Raw genomic sequence first — 20293 nt, forward strand, 5'->3', positions numbered from 1 at the left:
CAACAACAAAATACTCTTACCTGCATTTAATAATAAAACTTCACTTAGCATAATAAAAAAAAGAATACAAATGATCAGTAAAACCAAGAGCTGATTCTTTGAAAAGAAAAAGGATCTTGATAAACCTTCAATCAGACTCATCAAGAAAAAGGAGAGAGGAATGAAATCAGTGAATTCAGAAATGAAAAAGGAGACATAATAACTGACAACACAAAGATACAAAGGATTATAAGAAAATATTGTGAATAAATATTTTCTTCACAATATTTTGAAAACCAGAAAATCAGAATTATCTTCTGGAGGGCAGACTGCTTGTAGTACAGGCTTCCCCCACTATGTGAGTGTTCTAGGAACCCATGTGTATTAGTGTACTAGAGACTGTTGTTGTGAGAGGCTGTGTTCCACTTCAGTGAATTTTTTGGAAGACACTTTCAATGCATTTGCCCATTTCATGATGGGTGATTTAGGAGCACACCTGCCCACACTTTGCTGAGTGTTCAGCAGTTTTTGACCAAAAATGGCATGATCCCCATGCCCTACCCTTCCTATTCACCCAATCTCACCCTGAGCAACTTTGTTTGTTTCCCTGGATGAAAAAATCCTCAAAGGGAAATGATTTGCCAATGTGAAGGAGCACTAAAAGGCATCAGAAGCACTAAATGACAGAAGCACTAAAAGGCATCAAAAGTGATGAGTTCAAAAACTGTTTGAGCAGTGGAAAAAATGTCTCAATAGGTAATTGTTTCAAATGGAGAGTACTTTGAAGGTGACTGAAGTTTAAACATGTAGGAATAAATATACAATTTTTAATAAATAAATTCCTGCTGTTTTGGGGTTCCTTCTCATATGCCACAAACTGGACAACCTGCAGGAAATGGGTAAATTTCTAGACACATACAACCTTCCAATAATGAATCAAGAAAAAACAGTAAGTCTGAACTTTCTGATGGCAGCCAATAAAACTGAAGCAGTAATAAAATTTTTTTTTTAAACAACAAATATCTTCCTAGACCAGGTGGCTACCTGGGTGAATTTTACCAAACATTCACAGAACTAATGCCTATTCTTCTCAAACTATTCCAAAATTTCAAGAGGATTAAAGACTCCAAACCTAATTTTAAAAGGCTAGCATTATTCTAATTTCAAAACCAGATGAAGCCACTACAAAGAAATAAAATGACAGTCCCAAATCCCTGCTGAACATAGGCACAAAAATCCTCAACAAAATATTAGCAAACTGAATCCAGCAGTATATTAAAGAGATTGTACATCACAATCAAGTGGGATTTATTCCTGGAATGCAAGGTTGTTACAATATCTGCAAATGAATGACAGTAATCCACCACACAAACAAAATGAAGGATAAAAATAATATGATCATATTAATACATACAGGAGAAGAATTTGACAATATTCAGCACCCATTTATAATAAAACTCTCAGCAAAGTGGGAATAGAGGGAACATACCTAAACATAATAAAAGCCACACCTACAGCCAACATCATACTCAATGAAAAAAACTAAAAGTGTTTCCCTTAAGGTCAGAAACAAGGCAGGAATGTACACTTTCAGAACTCATTCTTCATATTACTACTGGAAGTCCTAGACACAGCAATCAGACAAGAAGAAGAAATAAAAGGCATCCAAATTAGAAAGGAAGAAGTAAAACTATCTTTATTTGCAGATGATACGATACTGTATATAGAGAACCCTAAAGATTCCACCAAAAAACTAGTAGAACTGATAAATGAACTCAGAAAAACAGCAGGATACAAAATAAATATTCAGAAATAAGTTGCATTTTTCTACACCAATAATGAACTATCAAAAAGGAAAAATAAGACAACAATCCCATTTACAACTGCTTTAAAAAATAAATACCTAGGAATAGTAGGTAAAAGACATACACTTGGAAAATTATGAGACACTGAGGAAGACACAAATAAATGGGAGCATATATTGTGCTCGTGGATAGAAAAAATTAACATAATTAAAATGTCCATATTTCAAAGTGATCTATAGATTCAAGGCAGTTACTATCAAAATACCAATGTCATATTTCACAGAACTAGTACAAATAATGCAAAAATACGTGGAACCACAAAAGTCCCCAAATAGCCTCAGCAATCTTGAGAAAGAACAAAGTTGGAGGTATCATGGTACCTGATATCAAACTATACTACAAATTCATAGTAATCAAAACAGCCTGGTACTAGCATAAAAACAGACACATAGATTAATGGAACATAACAGAGAACCCAGAAATAAACCCGCACTTTATGGTCGATTAATATATAATAAAGGTGGCAAGAACATGCACTGGGGTAAGTCAGTCTATTCAATAAATGGTGATGGCAAAATTGGACAGATATATGCAAACAATGAAACTAGACCACCTTCTAACAGCGTATGCAAGGATAAACTCAAAATGGATTAAAGACTGTGATGTATAACTCGAAACCATAAAACTCCTAGAAGGAAACATAGGCAGTAAACTCTCTGATGTTTCTCTTAGCAATATTTTTTCTGCTGTATCTCCTCAGGCAAGGGAAACAAGAGAAAAAATAAACAGATGGGACAACTTTAAAGTAAAATGTTTTTGGACAACAAAGGAAACCATCAACAAAATGAAAAGACAACCCACTGAATGAGAGAACATATTCCCCAATGATTCACTTGATAAGGGATTAATATCCAAAATTTATAAAGGATGCATAAAACTCAACACCAAAGAAAAAACAAACAATCTAATTTAAAAATGGGCAGAGGACCTGAATAGATACTTTTCCAAAGAAAACATATAGGTGGCCAATAGACATATGAAAAGATATTCAACATCACTAATCATCAGATAAATGCAAATTAAAACCACAATGAGATATCATCTCACACCTGCAAGGATGTCTGTTATCAATAAATCCACAAACAATGAGTGTTGGCAAGACTGTGGAGAGAAGGGAACCTTTGTGCACTCTTGGTGGGAATGCAGACAGGTACAGCCACTGTGGAAAGCAGTATGGAGATTCCTCAAAATTAAAGACTGTACTGCCTTATGACCCAGCTATTCCTCTTCTGGGTACTTATCTGAAGAAACCCAAAACACAAATTTGAAAGTATACATTCACCTTTACGTTCATTGCAGTGTTATTTACTATAGCAAAGATATGGAAGCAACCCAAGTGCTCATGTATAGACGAGTGGATAAAAACGTCATGGTGCATATGTATAATGGAATATTATTTGGCCATAAAAAGAGTGAAACATTACCATTTGCAACAGCATGGATGGACCTAGAGGTTATTATGCTAATTGAAATAAGTCAGAGATACCATATTATTTCACTTATATGTAGAATCTAAAGAACAAAATAAATGAGCAAACACAATTAAAACAGACTCATACACACAGAATGCAGATTTGTGGTTACCAGAGGGGCTGGGGGTTGGGGAACTGGGTGAAAAAGGTGAAGGCATTAAGAAGTACAAATTGGGAGTTACAATATAGTCATTGGGATGTAAAGTACAGCATTGGTAATGTTGTCAATAGCATTGCAATAATTATGATGGTTCCAAGTGGGTACCGCAAATATCCAGGGAAACACTTTGTAAAGTATGTGATTGCCAAACAAATGTGCTGTACACTTGAAACCACTACAAAATAATATTGAAAGTAAATTGTAACTGAAAATTGAAAATAGAAATGCAAAAAAGAGAAAGAAAAAAAGAAATCCACTATTATTGTATTGTTGTCTATTTTTCCCTTTAGATTTGCTTCATATATTTAGGTGCTCCAATGTTGGTTGCATACATATTTACAATTGTTATTACTCATGATGAATTGCCCTCTTTATCATCATACAATGATGTTCTTTGTTATTACAGCTGTTGAGTAAAAGTCTGTTTTCTCTGGTATATGTATAGCTCCCCCTGATCTCTTGGTTTTCATTTTCATGGAATATCTTTTTCTATCCCTTCATTTTAATCCTATGTGTGTCTTTACAGTTGAAGTGAGTCTTTTGTAGGCAGCATATGGTTTTTACCCATTCACTTACATGGCCTTTGTATTGGAGAATTTAATTCATTTACATTAATTATTGATAGGTATTACTTACAAATGTCATCTTACTTGTTTCTGGATTTTTGTACTTCCTTTGTACCTTTCTTCCTCTCTTGCTGTTTTCTTTTGTGAATTGGCGATTTTTCATAGCACTGTGCTTAAATTCCCCTCTGTTTAGCATTTGTATATCTACTGTAGGTTTGTGCTTTGTGGTTACCATAAGGATTTAATAAAAAATTTCACAGGTATAATACTCTATTCTGAGCTGATAACATCAACTTTTTTTTTTACAAAGGCTCTCTCATATGTGGATAATTGTTAAAATAAGTGTTTTGAGCAGAAAAGTGCTAGAAAACTCTTATTTTGCCATTTTGATTACATCATTCCACTCTTTTAATTCTTCTTTAAACATTTGAATGAATTCAACAGTGATTACGTCTCATCCTGGGCTTTTCATTGTAGGAAATTTGTTTTATAACTAATTCAGTCTCTTGTATTTGTTATAGGTTTATTCATATTTTCTTCCTCTTCTGGAGTCAGTTTCACTAGTTTGTATTTTTCTACAAATTTGCTTATTTTATATAGGTTATTAAATTTATTGGCATGTATTCATATCATTCATTTATAACTCTTTATTTAATGTTGGTAGTGATGTACTTACTTTCATTTCTGATTTTACTAATTTGTCATCTCTCTTGTCAGTCTTTCTAAAGGTTTGTCATATTGTTGATCTTCTTAATGAACCAATTTTTGGTTTTGTTAATATTTTCTATTGTTTTTCTAGTCTCTATTTCATGTATTTCTACTCTAGTCTTTATTACATCCCCTTTTCTCCTTGCTTTGGGTTTAGTTTGCTCTTCTCTAACTTACTTTCTTAAGGTAGAAAATGAAGTTTTAATCTGAGATCTTTTTCCTTTTTCAATATAGGTGTTTATAGCTATAAATTTCCCTCTTAGCACTACTTCAACTGCATCCCATATGTTCTGGTATTTTGTGTTATTAATCTCAAAGTGTTTCCTAATTTTTCTTGTGATCACTTTTCTGTTATTTAGGAGTGAATTGTTTAACTTTCACATTATTGTTGTTCAAGTACAGTTGTCTCCATTTTTCCACAACAACTTTTCCCCACCCCACCCACCCCCACATCCCACCCTCAATCCTACCCCCCTTTGGTTTTGTCCATGGGTCCTTTATACATGTTCTTTGGTGACCTTTCCCCTTCTTTCCTCTGTTATCCCCCTCCCCCAGCCCCTCTGGTTACTGTCAGTTTGTTCTTAATTTCCTTGTCTCTGGTTCTATTTTGCTTGCTTGTTTGTTTTGTTAATTAGGTTCCACTTACAGGTGAGATCATATGGTATTTGTCTTTCATTTCCTGGCTTATTTCACTTAGCATAATGCTCTCTAGTTCCATCCATACTGTCACAAAGGGTAGGAGCTCCTTCTTTCTTTCTTCTGCATAGCATTCCATTGTGTAAATGTATCATAATTTTTTGATCCATTCATTTACTGATGGGCACTTAGGTTGCTTCCAGCATTTGGCTATTGTAAATTGTGCATTGCAGCATTATTTATAATCACCAAGATATGGAGGCAGCCCAAGTGTCCATCAATTAGATGTGTGGATGAAACAACTATGGGATTTTACTTGGAATTTTACTTGGCCATAAAAAAGAAAAAAATTTACCCTTTGCAACAGTTTGCATGAGCATTAAACTAAGTGAAATAAGCCAGTCAAGGAAAGCAAAATACCATATGATTTCACTCATATGTGGAATCTAATGAACACACTGAAATGACAAGCAAAACAGACAGACTCATAGATAGAGAGCAGAGGACAGCTAGTCAGGTCAGGGGGGAGGTTAGTGGGTGGAGGGATTGAGCAAAAAAAGAAAAAAAAGCTCATGGACATGGACAACAGTGTGGTGATTGCTGGGGGGAGAGGGGTATAAGGGGACTAAACAGTAATGGAAAAAATATAATAAAGATTAAATTAAAAAATGAAGCAGAGCCTTGGCGAGTGTAGCTCAGTGGATTGAGCACAGGCTGTAAACCTAAAGGTCACTGGTTCAATTCCCAGTCAGAGCACATGCCTGGGTTGTGGGCCAGGTCCCCAGTGGGGGCCACGTGAGAGGCAACCACACACTGATGTTTCTCTCCCTCTCTTTCTCCCTTCTTTCTCCTCTCTCTAAAAATAAATAAATAAAATCTTTTTAAAAAGTGAAACAGGAAAAAAGAAAAATCCAAGAAAATCTACAAAATATTAGAAGTAATAAGAGAGTTCACCAGGGTGGCTAGATTAAGATCAACATATAAAAATGGCACCCCTACAACCAGTAATAATCTATTAAAAATGAAATTTATAAAAAGAAGCCATTCATAAAAGGAAACAAGCCCATTTACAGTAATAAGTAAATAAAAAGGAGATACCTATTCATGGAGTCTTACCTAATGAATGTAATCATGGGAGTGACTATCACATCATATTCACAATCAAAGGAAGATAATTATACAGGGCATTCATACCAGTGGAAATATTAGGGGTCATCTTAGAATTCTGCCTACTCACTTAAGAATGAATATAACAAAAAATGTACAAAGTAGTTTCGAGAAAAATATGAAACATGATTCGACATAAGAAAGAATCTATTTGAATAAATGGAGAGCTATAACAAGTTATTGCATGGTAAGACTCAGTATCATAAAGCTATTAACTCTCCCTAATTAATCTCTAAATTGAATTAAATTTCAAATTCCAATAGGATTTTTAATGGAATTTGTCAAACTGATTTAAAACATTTCTTTAAAGATTTTTATTTATTTATTTTTAGAGATGGAAAGGGAGGGAGAGAGGGAGAGAAACATCACTGGGTGGTTGCCTCTCGCACATCCCCTATTGGGTACCTGGCCTGCAACCCAAGCATGTGCCTTGACTGGGATTTGAACTGGTCACCCTTTTGTTCACAGGCCAGTGCTCAATCCACTGAGCCACACCAGCCAGGCCTGATTTTAAAGACTTTTTAAATTTTTATTTATTTTCGAAGAGAGAGGAAGGGGGAGAGAAACAGCTATGTGAAAGAGTCACATTGATTGGTTACCTCTTGTATGTGCCCCAACTGTGGACCAAATCTGCAACCCAGGCATGTGCCTTGACCAGGAATGGAGCCAGTGACCTTTTACTTTGTGGGAAGACTCCCAACTGAGTTTTACTGGTCAGGGCCAATTTTTTTCAAAATTCATTTGAGATAGATCTGTTTAAGAATCACTAATTCAGTTCTGAGAAAGAATGAGGGGACAAAGTGATTTGTTTTACCAGGTATTAAAGTTTATTTTAAAGCTATAGTAATTGCAACAGTGTGAGTCTGGTATAGAAATAAACAAATTAACTACTGGAATAGAAAACTGAGAGACAGGTTCATGGAACTTAGAATAGTACAGAAGTGGAAGTTCGAACACCAGGGAAATGAAAGAATATTTAATAAATGGTGTTGGAATAACATTTTTTTACATGGAAAAATAAAATTAGATCACCTCCTTGTATCTTACACAAAGAACAACTCTAAATAAACTAAAACTCTGAATGTGAGAAGCATTTTTAAAAATGTATTAACAGAAAATATATGAAGATATAATATGACCTTGGAGATAAGAAAGACTTTCTTAACCAAGTTACAAAAGCCCAAACCATAAAGGAGAAGGATCAGTCTGACTCTATGAAAATTAAAACTTCTTTAAAATAAAAGCACTATAAACAAATTTATAAGATAGGTGTCAGTCTGGGAAACTATATTTGTAACACACATAACAGACAAAAAATGCTATAAAGAATCCCCATGCCCTGACCAGTGTGGCTCAGTTGGTTGGACTTTGTCCTGCAAAACAAAAGGTTACTGGTTCAATTCCCAGTCAAGGCAAAAGCCTGGGTTATGAGTTCAGTCCCTTGTTGGGGTGACTACAGGAGGCAACTGATCAATGTTTTTCTCTCACAACTATATTTTTTCACCCTCTTTTCTTCTTCCCTTACCTTCTCTCTAAAAATAAATAAATAAAATATTTTTTAAGAAAGAATTTCCATAATGCAATAAGAAAAAGACAACCAAAAAAGCACCAAGAGAAAAGCAGTTAGTTACCTACAAGGGAGCTCCCATAAGACTATCAGCTGATTTCTCAAAAGAAGCTTTGCAGGCTAGAAGGAATTGGCAAGAAATATTTAAAGTGATGAAAAGCAAGGACCTACAACCAAGATTACTTTACCTATCAAGGCCATCATTTAGAATTGAAGTACAGATAAAGAGCTTCCCAGATAAGAACAAGCTAAAGAAGTTCATCACCACCAAACCAGTATTACAAGAAATGTTAAAGGTTCTTCTTTAAGAAGAAGATGATCAAAAATATGAACAAAGATAAAAGTGACAATAAATACATACCTATCAATGGTTGCAAGTAAAAAACAAAGTAAATGAGCAAACATAACAGAAATAGAATTGTACATACATAGAACATTTCGCCAGTTGCCAGATTGGAGGGGAATTGGGGAAATAAGTGAAAAAGGCGAAGGAATTAAGAAGTATAAATTGGTTGTTACAGAATAGACATGGGGATATAAAGTACAGCATAGGGAATATAGTCAATAATAGTCTAATAACTATGTATGGTGTCAGATGGGTGCGAGATTTATCAGCATGATCACTTAAGTTATGTAATATGTAATCACTGGTGTGTACATCTGAGACTAATATACTAATGTATGTCAAGTGTAATTCAAAGTTAAAAATGATTTAAAAACTCAATGAAGAAAGAAGTATATGAAAGTGCTATTATATAAAATAAAAGAAAACCAAATGAAAAGATCCTCAACCTCACTAAATACCAAGAAAATATAAATTAAAACAATGAAAAACCACTTCACATTCATGACCTTGACAAAAAAAATGTTTACATATTTTTTTCTTTTAAAAAAATTGTATTGTTATTTCAATTACAAAAAATTTTAAGTCTTCTGATACAGGATATGAGAACAACAGAAAGCCTCATGTGCTGCTCATGGAAATGTAAATTGAAACAACCATTTTGGTGAACATTTAATAATATAAAAGGTGTAGTTACCATATTTCACAGTAATTTCACTACTAGTTATTTTCCCTAGAGAAATTCTCCAACATGTGCACAAGGATAAGGTACTAAGATGTTCATTGTAATAGTGTAAAATTGAATGATGTGTAAATGTTCTTCAGAAAGTGAATGGATAAATAAAATGTGGTATATTCCTACAATTAAATACTATACAGTAACTAAAAAATGAACTGGATCTTTTTGTGTTATCAACATTTGAGTGAAAGAATCAAGTTGCAATATAGTATCTATTATAAATATATATGCATGTTATGAAATAATATATTATTTATGTATGTATAGTCTGAAACTACTTCTATAAAATTAAAAAGTGCATAGTGCAATACTTTATTGTTTATAGAGACATAAATGTATGTAAATATTATCAAAACATGAACACTAAATTCACAGTAGTTTTTGTGTCTGGGTAGAAAGAAAGAACAGGATTGAGGATGGGTGGGCAAAAGAGACTTTGATGTAATTGCTTAATCGCTTTTGAAATTGCTTCTCAAAACACCGATTTGAGGTAGATGGAATAAAATGTTAACAATAAATAATCCTGGGTGTATGGTTATTTGTTATACTATTCTTTGTACTTTCTATATTTAAAAAAATTATGAAATAAAATACGCCAGAGAAGCCCAAAATGGAGGCTCTTCCCAGATGATGCTGACACATTTTAGAGCCAGTTCCAGGATGTTTGTGCTAAGCAGCAACTTAAAGTGTAAAGGGAACAAAAGGAAAGTGGATGATGTGCATAATCATCACACGGTTCCCATGGACACGCTGCTCAAGTATTCTTGTCTATTTGTAAATCATATTAGTCCTCCCAAAGCTCAAAATTATATGATGTGATGACTAATACAGCATTAATTTGTCTATGTGTCCTATGACAGCAGAACTCTAAGGCTCTGGGTAGCAGCTATATGAAATGTCAAATTTTATAGGAAGATAAAGAATATAGGTACAAAATTATTGAAACACTTTCATATTAAGACAACAGTTCTAAAGAGGGATTTGGTAGAAGAGAAGCTCTCTTATTTGATGCAGTTACAACTGTAGTCAGCCAGCTAATGGAAAAAGTCAGTAAAGCAGGGAGTCATACAAATGATACATTAATATATTAAAATATTTATTTTATGTGAAAATATGTAAGTGTACACTTATTCACAAATCTTTATTTAAGATTTTTCTTAAACAAAGGCCTTTTCTTTGTGTATGCTCCCACTAATTGGCCTTCTGCTTTATTTTTCCTATATAAACCATATTCACAATGCATTTTCTATGAGTTATAGTTTTGTTTTCTTCAATGTAGAGGAAGAACTTAGAGAGGATTCTGAAACAATCCGAGAGGAGACTCCTTTCAGAATTTTAAGAGTGGCTAATGATATTGAATGTATTTTCATGTTATATGCCATCCATATATCCTCTTCAGTGAAATCTCTTCATGTGTGTTTCTGTTTAACGGTACCTTGTCTAATATATATCATTGATGCATTAACATTGAACTCACAGCCAACAGCACAAGCTCACTTAATACATGTGATTTTTCTATAAAACACATCACAACCTCCTTGTACTTAGAAACACTAGACAACACTTCAGCACTATGCTTGGGCACCATTTTAAACAGTGAGATCACCAACAAAAAGCACAAAAATGTGGAAAATGTGGCACTGAATATCCCCCAGAAAGAACACTTGTTTACAGTGTAAGACTTGAAACAAGAAGGCAGGATGTAACATTGTTTGACCTAAACTGTAAACATGCACATTGGATAACTCAAATTTTTTGTCACTCTGCTTACGTGCATGTCTGCAAATAACTGTGAGTACTGTGAGTATTGATTTTAGGGTTACAAATAAGTTTTAGAGAGTAAGTAAATTCACAAATACAGGATCTATGAATAATGAGAATTGATCGTATATCCAAAATCACTCCATAGGAAATCTGGTAAGAAGTCCACTCTTGGCATGTCACTGCTTTCAGTGGACTCTTGATGCTACTGTCACTTCTGTAAATACTTTCTCAACATTCTCTGTGCCCCTGCATCACAGTCTTTAATGTTGTGATGGAAGCATCCTATGGGGAGAACCCTAGAGCCCTGTCTCTTACCAAGAGTCACAGTGGGAGGTAATCCTTGCATAGAAAAGGTATTTTAATGTTAGATATTGTCCCCAATATTAAATGCCCACTGAAGTCTTCCACACATGAAGTAATGCTCAAAGTAAATACCCTTCTTTATGTGTTTTTACTCTGTGCCTCAAATTTCTCTCACCTAACATAATGCAGCTAAAGTTCCTACAATTGAAAATAAGCTTATTTGCCCTCCAAATGAGGAGCATCTCAAAGTTTCATCAGTTACTACATCTGGCTCCAATTACAAAATCTCTCAGTAATGTTCAACCTTCCTCTAACTCTGATGCAATACTATCCCAATATTCTGGAACTATGGAGTAAATTGTAAACTTCACCCTCACTACCAATATCCCACACATGAAGTTATTGGCAAAAAAAAAGGAGATTAAAAGGGAGATTCATTAAAGTATATTAAAACATAAATGGCATAATAAACAGTAAATTCAAGTGAAGTCTACAATTCTTGGTTTTACATCTTATAAAGATGTAATTTGTACAATAATGGTAGAAAGTGGGGGAACAAGGATATATTGGAGCATAGTTTTTGTATATTACTGAAATTAAGCTGGAATCAACCCAAACTCAATTGTTTAAAGTAGAGATGTTAAATCTAATCTCCAGATCAATCATTAAGAAAATGCCTCAAAGCCCTGGCTGGTGTGGCTCAGTGGACTGAGTGCTGGCCTATGAACCAAAAGGTCACTGGTTCAATTCCTGGTCAGGGCACATGCCTGGATTGCAGGCCAGGTCCCCAGTATAGGGCACGAAAGGCAACCACACATTGATGTTTCTCTCCCTCTCTTTCTCCCTCCCTTCCCCTCTCTCTAAAAATAAAATAAAGAAATGAAATTTAAAGAAAAAAAGACAAAAAAGAAGATGCCTAAGGAATATAGTAAAAGAAACAATAAGAGAATTAAAGTGGTATACAAGACATTTACTTAACACAAAATAAGGCAATGATAGAGGAATAGAGGAACACAACAGACATACAGAAAAAAACAATGAAATCCTACCTTATCAATAATTACCTTAAATGTAAATGGATTGAACACCCCAATACAAAAAGCAGAGGTTGGCAAAATGGATGAAATAATAACATGACCCTATTATCTACTGTTACATAAAACAAACATTAATTCAAAGACACACATAGGTTGACAGCATAAGAATAGAAAAAGATATACCATGGAAACAGTACTCAAGACAAACCATAATAACTATACTAAGAACAGACAAAAGGGAGCAGAGATGAGTTTCATTGCGGGGGAGAGGAAAGCAGCATTTTCATTTGGTCATGTTAAATTTGAAATGTCTGTGCAACATCCTAGCAAATATATCATGTAGGCAGTTGTATGTATAAATGTAGAGCATGGAGGAATGGTCTTGGCTAGAGAGTTTAAGTTATGAATGTTCAGATTTAAGTCAGGACAGTAGACAAAATCACTTAGGGGGAACACATAGAGAGAGAAGAGGGCCAAGGCCAAGTCCTAAGGAGCTCCGATATGTAGAGGAAGAAACATCATAAAAGAAGTATGAGAAGCCTTGGTGGAATGGCTCAGTTGGTTGGAGCATTGTTCTCATACACCTAAATCAATCAATCAATCAATCAAGCAAGCAATAAAGTTGCGGTTTGATCTCTGGTTGGGGCATCTGCCGGGGTTGCAGGTTCTATCCCCAATCAGGGTGTGTTCCAGGGGTGGGGGGAGCAGTTACTCAATCTCTCTCTCTCTCTTAAAATTGGTGAATATGTCCTTGAGTGGGATTAAAAAAAGAAGTATGAGAAGAGGGATCCAGTGATATAGGGACAAACCTACAAATCTTCTGTGACTGTGGTATCACAGAGCTGAGAAGGAAAACATTTCAAAAAAGGAGGAGTGGTAAACTGTGCCAATTCCTGCTGAAAGCAGGAATTAGAAGTCAACAAGGTGGCCATTGGATTTGACATGAAGTTCACTTGCCATATTGACAAGGGAAGTTGCAGTTGGGTTATGAGGGTAGAAGCTTAATTTCAATGGGCTGAGTAAAGGGAAGCCAAGTAGTGGTAGCAATGAAGAAAAATATAGACAACCATTTTGAAAAGTGTGTCTGTAAAGGAGAACAGAGAGATTCATTCAATCATTCTGCAAATAGTTACTGAATGACTAATATAGGCTAGGCATTGTTCTAAGATCTAGAGATAGATCTGTGAACAAGACAGGTTATGACATGCCTTACTGAGGAAAACTGGATAAAGAATCGAAGAAGGATTTTTAAAGTTGGAGAAACTAGGGTATGTTAATCTAGTTGAAAAGGAGATACTATTATGCAAGAGAGGGGATAACTCAAGGAGAGAAATCCTTGAAAAGGCAAAAGATACACATAGGTCCAAAAACTAATACACCCAGTACCTCCTTGTGAAAGTTACCTGAAGATGACCTCCAAACAAAGGGTAAAACAAAGTTAAGAATGAATTTACAGTTTGAATATCATCTTTTAACATTTTGTTGTGATTTTTCTTTTCTTTTTTTAAATTAATTTATTTATTTTTATTCAGTTACAATTGTCTGCATTTTCTCCCCTTCCCTCCACCCCACCCCAGCCAGTCCCACCTCCCTCCCCTAACTCTACCCTCCCCCTTGATTTTGTCCTTGTGTCCTTTATAGTAGCTCCTATAGACCCCTCTCCTCACTATCCCCTCCCCACTCCCCTCTGGCTATTGTTACATTGTTCTTAATTTCAATGTCTCTGGTTATATTTTGTTTGTTTTTTTTCTTTTGTTGATTATGTTCTTGAAGATATAGGGCTAGGTTTTTTATTTGAGATTTTTCCTGTCTTCTTTGGTGGGCTTGTATTGCTATGAACTTCCCTCTCAGGACTGCTTTTGCTGTGTCCCATAGATTTTGGATTATTCTGTGTTCATTTTCACTTACTTCCAGATAGTTTTTGATTTCTTTCTTGATCTCACTGTTAACCCATTTGTTATTTAATAAAATGTTATACAGTGTCTAATATTCAAAGGTTCTTGACTTTTTTCCTTGAGGATGGTTTCTAGTTTCAAGCCATTATGATTTGAGAAGATGCTTGATATGATTTCAATTTTCTTGAATTTCTTGAGGCTTGTTTTTGTCTACCATGTGATCTACCTTTGAAAATGTTCTGTGTACATTTGAAAAGAAGGTATATTTTCCTTCTTGGGGTGAAGTATCCTGCATCTATCAATTAAATCTATTTGTTATACAATATCATTCAATACCACAATATCATTGCTGATTATTTGTTTAGAAGATCTATCCATTGTTGACACTGGAATGTTAAAATCTCCTACAATGACTGTGTTGCTGTCAATGTCTTTCTTGAAGTCCTCCAAAATTTTCCTTATGTATTCAGGTGCTCCTATGTTGGGTGCATATATGTTTACAAGGGTTATATACTCTTTTTGGACTACTCCTTTAAATACTATGTAGTGACCTTGTTTATGTCTTGTTATGGCCTTCGTTTTGAAATCTATTTTGTCTGATACAAATATTGCTGCCTCAGCTTTCTTTTCATGTCCATTTGCTTGAAATAATTTTTTTCCATCCCTTCACTTTCAGCCTGTGTAGATCTTTTGTTCTGAGGTGAGTCTCTTATAGACAGCATATATGCAGATTGTGTTTTCTTATCCATTTAGCTACCCAATGTCTTTTGATTAGAGTGTTTAATTCATTTACATTTAAGGTTATTATTGATAGGTACTTGCTCATTGTCATTTTCCCCCTTTTTACCTGTGTTCTTTTTTCACGCTTTCTCTTTTTCTTCATCTTCTAAAAGCAGTCTCTAGCTTCTCTTGCAATACTGGTTTGGTGGTAATGTACTGTTTTAGGGTTTTTTGTTTGTTTGTTTGTTTGTTTGTTTGTCTGGGAAGCTCCTTCTTTCACCTTACCTTTTAAATGAGAGCCTTGCTGGGGAGAGTAGTTTGGTTGCAGGTCTTTGCTTTTCATTACTTGTAATATTACATGTCATTCCCTTCTCCTTCTGGCTTGTAGTGTTTCTGTTGAGAAGTCAGGTGTTAGCCTTGTTGAGGCTCCCTTGTATGTTACTAGCTATTTCTCCCTTGCTGCCTTTAAGATTGTCTCTTTGGCCCTGGCTGGTGTGAATCAGTGGATTGAGTGCTAGTCTGAGAAGTAAAGTGTCACTGGTTTTATTCCCAGTCAGGGCACACGCCTGTGTTGTGGGCCAGGTCCTCAGTAGGAGATACAAAAGAGGCAACCACACATTGATGTTTCTATCCCTCTCTTTCTCCTTCCCTCTCCCTCTCTCTAAAAATAAATATATTTTTAAAAAATATTGTCTCTTCATTATGCTAAGTGAAATAAGCCAGGCGGTGAGGGACAAATACCATATGATCTCACCTTTCACTGGAACATAATCAATAGAAGAAAAAAGCAAACAAAATATAACCAGAGACATTGAAGTTAAGAACAATCTAACAATAGCCAGGGCGGGGGGTGGGGTGGGGACAGTGGGAAGAGGGGATTACAGGAACTACTATAAAGGACACATGGACAAAACCAAGGGGGAGGGTGGAGGTGGGGGAGGGAGGTGGGTTCACCTGGGGTGGGGTGGAGGGATGGGGAGAAAAGGCATACAACTGTAATTGAATAACAATAAAAATTAAAAAAAATAAATTAAAAAAATAAGATTCATAAAAAAATATATTGTCTCTTTTTCTTTAAATTTTTTCATTTTAATTATGATGTGTCTTGGAGTGGATCTGTTTGGTTCATCTTCATTGGGACCCTCTGTGCTTGGACTTGTGTGACTTTTTCCCTCACACTGGTTATAAGGATGCTCAAGGAACTTAGTGAGGACCTCAGCAGCATAAAAAAAACCCAGTCAGAAATGAAAGATACACTAATTGAAATAAAGAACAATTTACAGGGAAACAACAGTAGAGTGCATGGAGCCGAGAATCAAATCAATGATTTAGAACATAAGGAAGCAAAAAACAACCATGAAGAACAACAAGGAGAAAAAAGAATCTAAAAAATGAGGATAGCGTAAGCCTCTGAGACAACTTCAAGAGGTGCAACACTCACATCATAGGGGTGCCAGAAGGAGAAGAGAAAGCAAGAAACTGGAAATCTATGTGAAAAGAAGTGAAAGAAATCTCTAATTTGGTGAAGGAAATAGACATGCAAGTCCAGGAAGCTCAGGGAGTCCCAATTATGATGGATGCAAAGAGGCCCACTCCAAGACACATCACAATTGAAAGGCCAAAGTTCAAAGATAAAGAGAGACTCTTAAAAGCATCAAGAGAAAAGAAGTTAGTTGCCAAATGGTTGCCAGATTGGAGGCAGGAAGGGAGAATAGGTGAAGAGGTGAGGGGATTAAGAAGTATAAATAGGATATCCAAGATGGTGGCAGAGTAGCAGGCAGCTCTGTTTATCTGCTCTCAGACACTGGCCAGTTTTGAAGTCAGAACACAGAGGGGAGAGTGAGTGAAAGCATCTGTGAGTGAGAGCTTATGTGGAAGAGAGAATGGGGAGTGCGTGGGAATACCAAGAATTAGCCCACCTGCAGGGTGCTCAGGGGCCAATGGCCCAAGCTTTCTAGGTGGACTGGGAGCTGATGTCCTGTACTTTCTAAGAGTACCATCACCGCTGTCCAGCTTAGCACTGTTGACTGCACAGAGTTGGGGCCACTGTAGATTGGCTCAGAACCAGTGAGAGAAGACCTGGGAGGTGTAAGCTCCAGAAACAGCACAGCGGGAACAGGCAGGCCCCAGGCTGGAGACCTCCGGAGGGAGCAGGGACAGGAGGCCATCACCGCCTTGTGCTATAGTAGAGCTGAGGGAATCTTCCCAATGCCATCCAGGAAAGATTCAGAGAGAAACTGTCTAAAATTGTCAGAGGATCTGTAGGGAGGTGGCCAGCCCTGATAGTGAGACTATGATTTTGGGGGAGAGGCAGTGCGTGGAGAACAGGACCCCCAAGGACCTGCGCTGCAGTGTGGGGGCCATAGAGAAATTGTTTTAAAGGGGGAGCTGAGGCATACCTGAGGCTTGGCAGGGACCCAGGCATGCAGGCCTGTGCATGCAATCAGGACAGCAGCTTTGCTAACCAAAAAACTCAGAGGCAAAGAATACACTGAAGGAGCGGGAGGATCTGACCCAACACTGCTCACAAGCAGCGGGTAGAGCAGAATGGAGAATTCTGGTAGAACCTTCTGTAAGAGTGGCAGGCTCGGGTCTGGAAGGCAGGAGCTGAATGCCTGAGTTTTGCTTTACTCAGCCAGAGCCTTTCACGGTCCAGTGAACCCAACCCTCATCTGCAGGGTTACAGGCTCCACGAAGCAGTGAAAGCAGAGCAGTGAGGTCAGAACCAGAAGTTCCCTGCAGTATACATTTCCTGAGGGGAAAGAAGAAAAAGGTTCTTCACCAGACACTATGTGCTACACAGCTCCTCAGGCCCTGATTTACTAAACACAGCAGACTAGAGAAAATAGAGATGGGGCAGCAAGACGCTATCTTCTCTCCGGCAAAGCTGTTTAACATTTATTTCATATCCTTCATGTTTGAGCATAATGTGGCACCAGGTTTTATAATACAGTTTATTTCAAATCTCATATAGTGCTCTTCCCTTCTCTTACTCCACATTACCTCCTTCCTCCTCCTTCGTATGTTTGTTTTAAATTCTATTTTCTCTCTTGCTATGACTTGTTTCTATTCCAAACTATTACTATTGCTCCCCCCCCGAGCCTGTCAAAACCATTTGTGATTGTCATTAGTCATCTCACACTCCTTCGCCCGTTCTTAAAATACCCTTATTCTCTCTCCACCTTTATCAATCTTTACTCATAGGTAGTGGATAAGGTGGTTGTTGTTACAGTTCTTCAATCTTATTTCTAGACAGTGACTATCTTTGTAATTCAAATCTCAAATTTCACTGTTCCCTTTTTTCCTCCATTTTGCCTCCCTCCTGCCCTTCCCTTTTTTTGTTTTAAGTGTTAATTTTTCCCTGTCTTATCCAGGTTTTCATCCTGCACTCTTAGTATTCCTTCTCCCTCTATCTTATGAAAATAACTTCTCTTTCCTCTAGACATCTCTTAAGCTCTTCTTTCTTTCCTTGTGCTCTCTTATACCCATTTCACCTATATGAATCTTAGCTCATTGGTTGTTGATATCTCTGTGGTGGAGATTTTTCTGAAATTAAGGCTATATTATTTTTTATATATTTATATATTTTTTGTTGTGGTTATCTGTTTTTTCTCTCACTAAATATATACAAATATACATATATTTTTTAATTTCAGTTTTAACCTAAATCTACATGTTTCTCCTCTCCATTCTACCTCCCCTCCTCCCTTTTTTAGTTATAAAGTAAATTTTATTTTCTTTCCTCCTGTGCTGTGTCTCTATTCCTTACTCTTATTATTGACCCTCCTTCTACCCTCGCAAAATCACTTTTCTTTCAGTTAATCATCTCATATTCATTTTTCCATTCTTATACTAGTCTTAATCCCTTCACACCTTTATTAATATTGGTGTATTGACTGTTGATAGTGTAATTGTGGGTGGGGGATATCTTTGCATGAATAGGTCTGTTTCCTGGGCTGTTTGGTTTTTGTTCTGGCAGCACCTGTACAACAGTGTACAAGATGTGGAGGGTGGAGTGTTTCTCAAGTCAGTCAGGCATTCTTTGGTGGCAAAGAATGACCCAACAATAGACAAAACCCAATTACAACCACATAAAAGCCATAAAGGGCAGCACAAGAGCATCAAGACAAGTGATAAAGGAGATTGCACCACTGAATCCCAAAGGTCTCCTACCACAGAAGATCACACCACAAAGACAAGGAGTCAAAACACATAAATCTAACAAGTAGAAACAAACAAGAAGAGTCACCTAAAATGGGGAGACAAAGAAATAATCCCCAATCAAATGGAAAAGAGCAATCCACAGAAAGCATGCTAAAGAAAATTGAGGCAACCAAACTATCAGACATCAAGTTCAAAATAATGGTTATAAGGATGTTCAAGGAGCTCAGCGAGAACTTCAAAGAACTAAAGGGAAGCTTCAAGGAACTTACTGTGAAGTACACCAGCATGAAAAAAGGCATAGAAACTATCAATAAGAGACATGAGAAAATGAAAAATAGAATATCTGAAATGAAGAACACATTAGAAGGAAATAAAAACAGGTTAGATGAAGCAGAGGATTGAATCACAAAGATGGATGACAAGGTAGAAAACAATTCCCACGCAGAGATAAAAAATGGAAAAAAGACTCAAAAAGAATGAAGAGGGTATAAAGGAGCTGCATGGCAACATGAAATATAATAATATCCACATAATATGGATACCAGAAGAAGAAGAGCAAGGGATAGAAAACAAACCTGTTTGAAAAAGTAATGACAGAAAACTTCCCTAACTTGATGAGAGAATAAATAACACAAGTCCAGGAAATACGGAAGGTCCCAATCAAGGTGAACCCAAAGAGGCCCACTCTAAGACACATCATAATTAAAATGGCAAAATTCAGAGAGAATCTTAAAGGCAGCAAGGGAGAAACAGGAAGTAATATACAAGGGAGCTCCAATAAGGCTAGCAGCTGATTTCTCAACAGAAATACTGTAAGCCAGAAGGGAATGTCATGAAATATTCTAACTAATGAAAAGGAAAGGCCTGCAACCAAGACTACTCTACCTAACAAAGCTCTCATTTAAAATGGATGGTGAATTAAGGACTTTCCCAGATGAAAGAAGGCAAAAAGAATACACCTCCACCAAACAAGCACTGCAAGAGATGCTAAAGGGACTGCTTTAAGAAAATAAAGAAAAAGAGTGAGAGAGAGGGGAACACAGGTACAAAGGGTAAAAATGGCAATGAATGTGTACCTATCAATAATAACCTTAGGTGTAGCCAATAGATTATATGCTACAATCAAAAGACATCAGGTAGCGGAATGGATAAGAAAACATGACCTGCACATATGCTGCCCACAAAAGACCCACCTTAGAATGAAAGAC

The sequence above is a fragment of the Desmodus rotundus genome, chromosome X (genome assembly GCF_022682495.2).
Source record: "Desmodus rotundus isolate HL8 chromosome X, HLdesRot8A.1, whole genome shotgun sequence".
In the NCBI taxonomy this organism is placed as follows: Eukaryota; Metazoa; Chordata; class Mammalia; order Chiroptera; family Phyllostomidae; genus Desmodus; species Desmodus rotundus.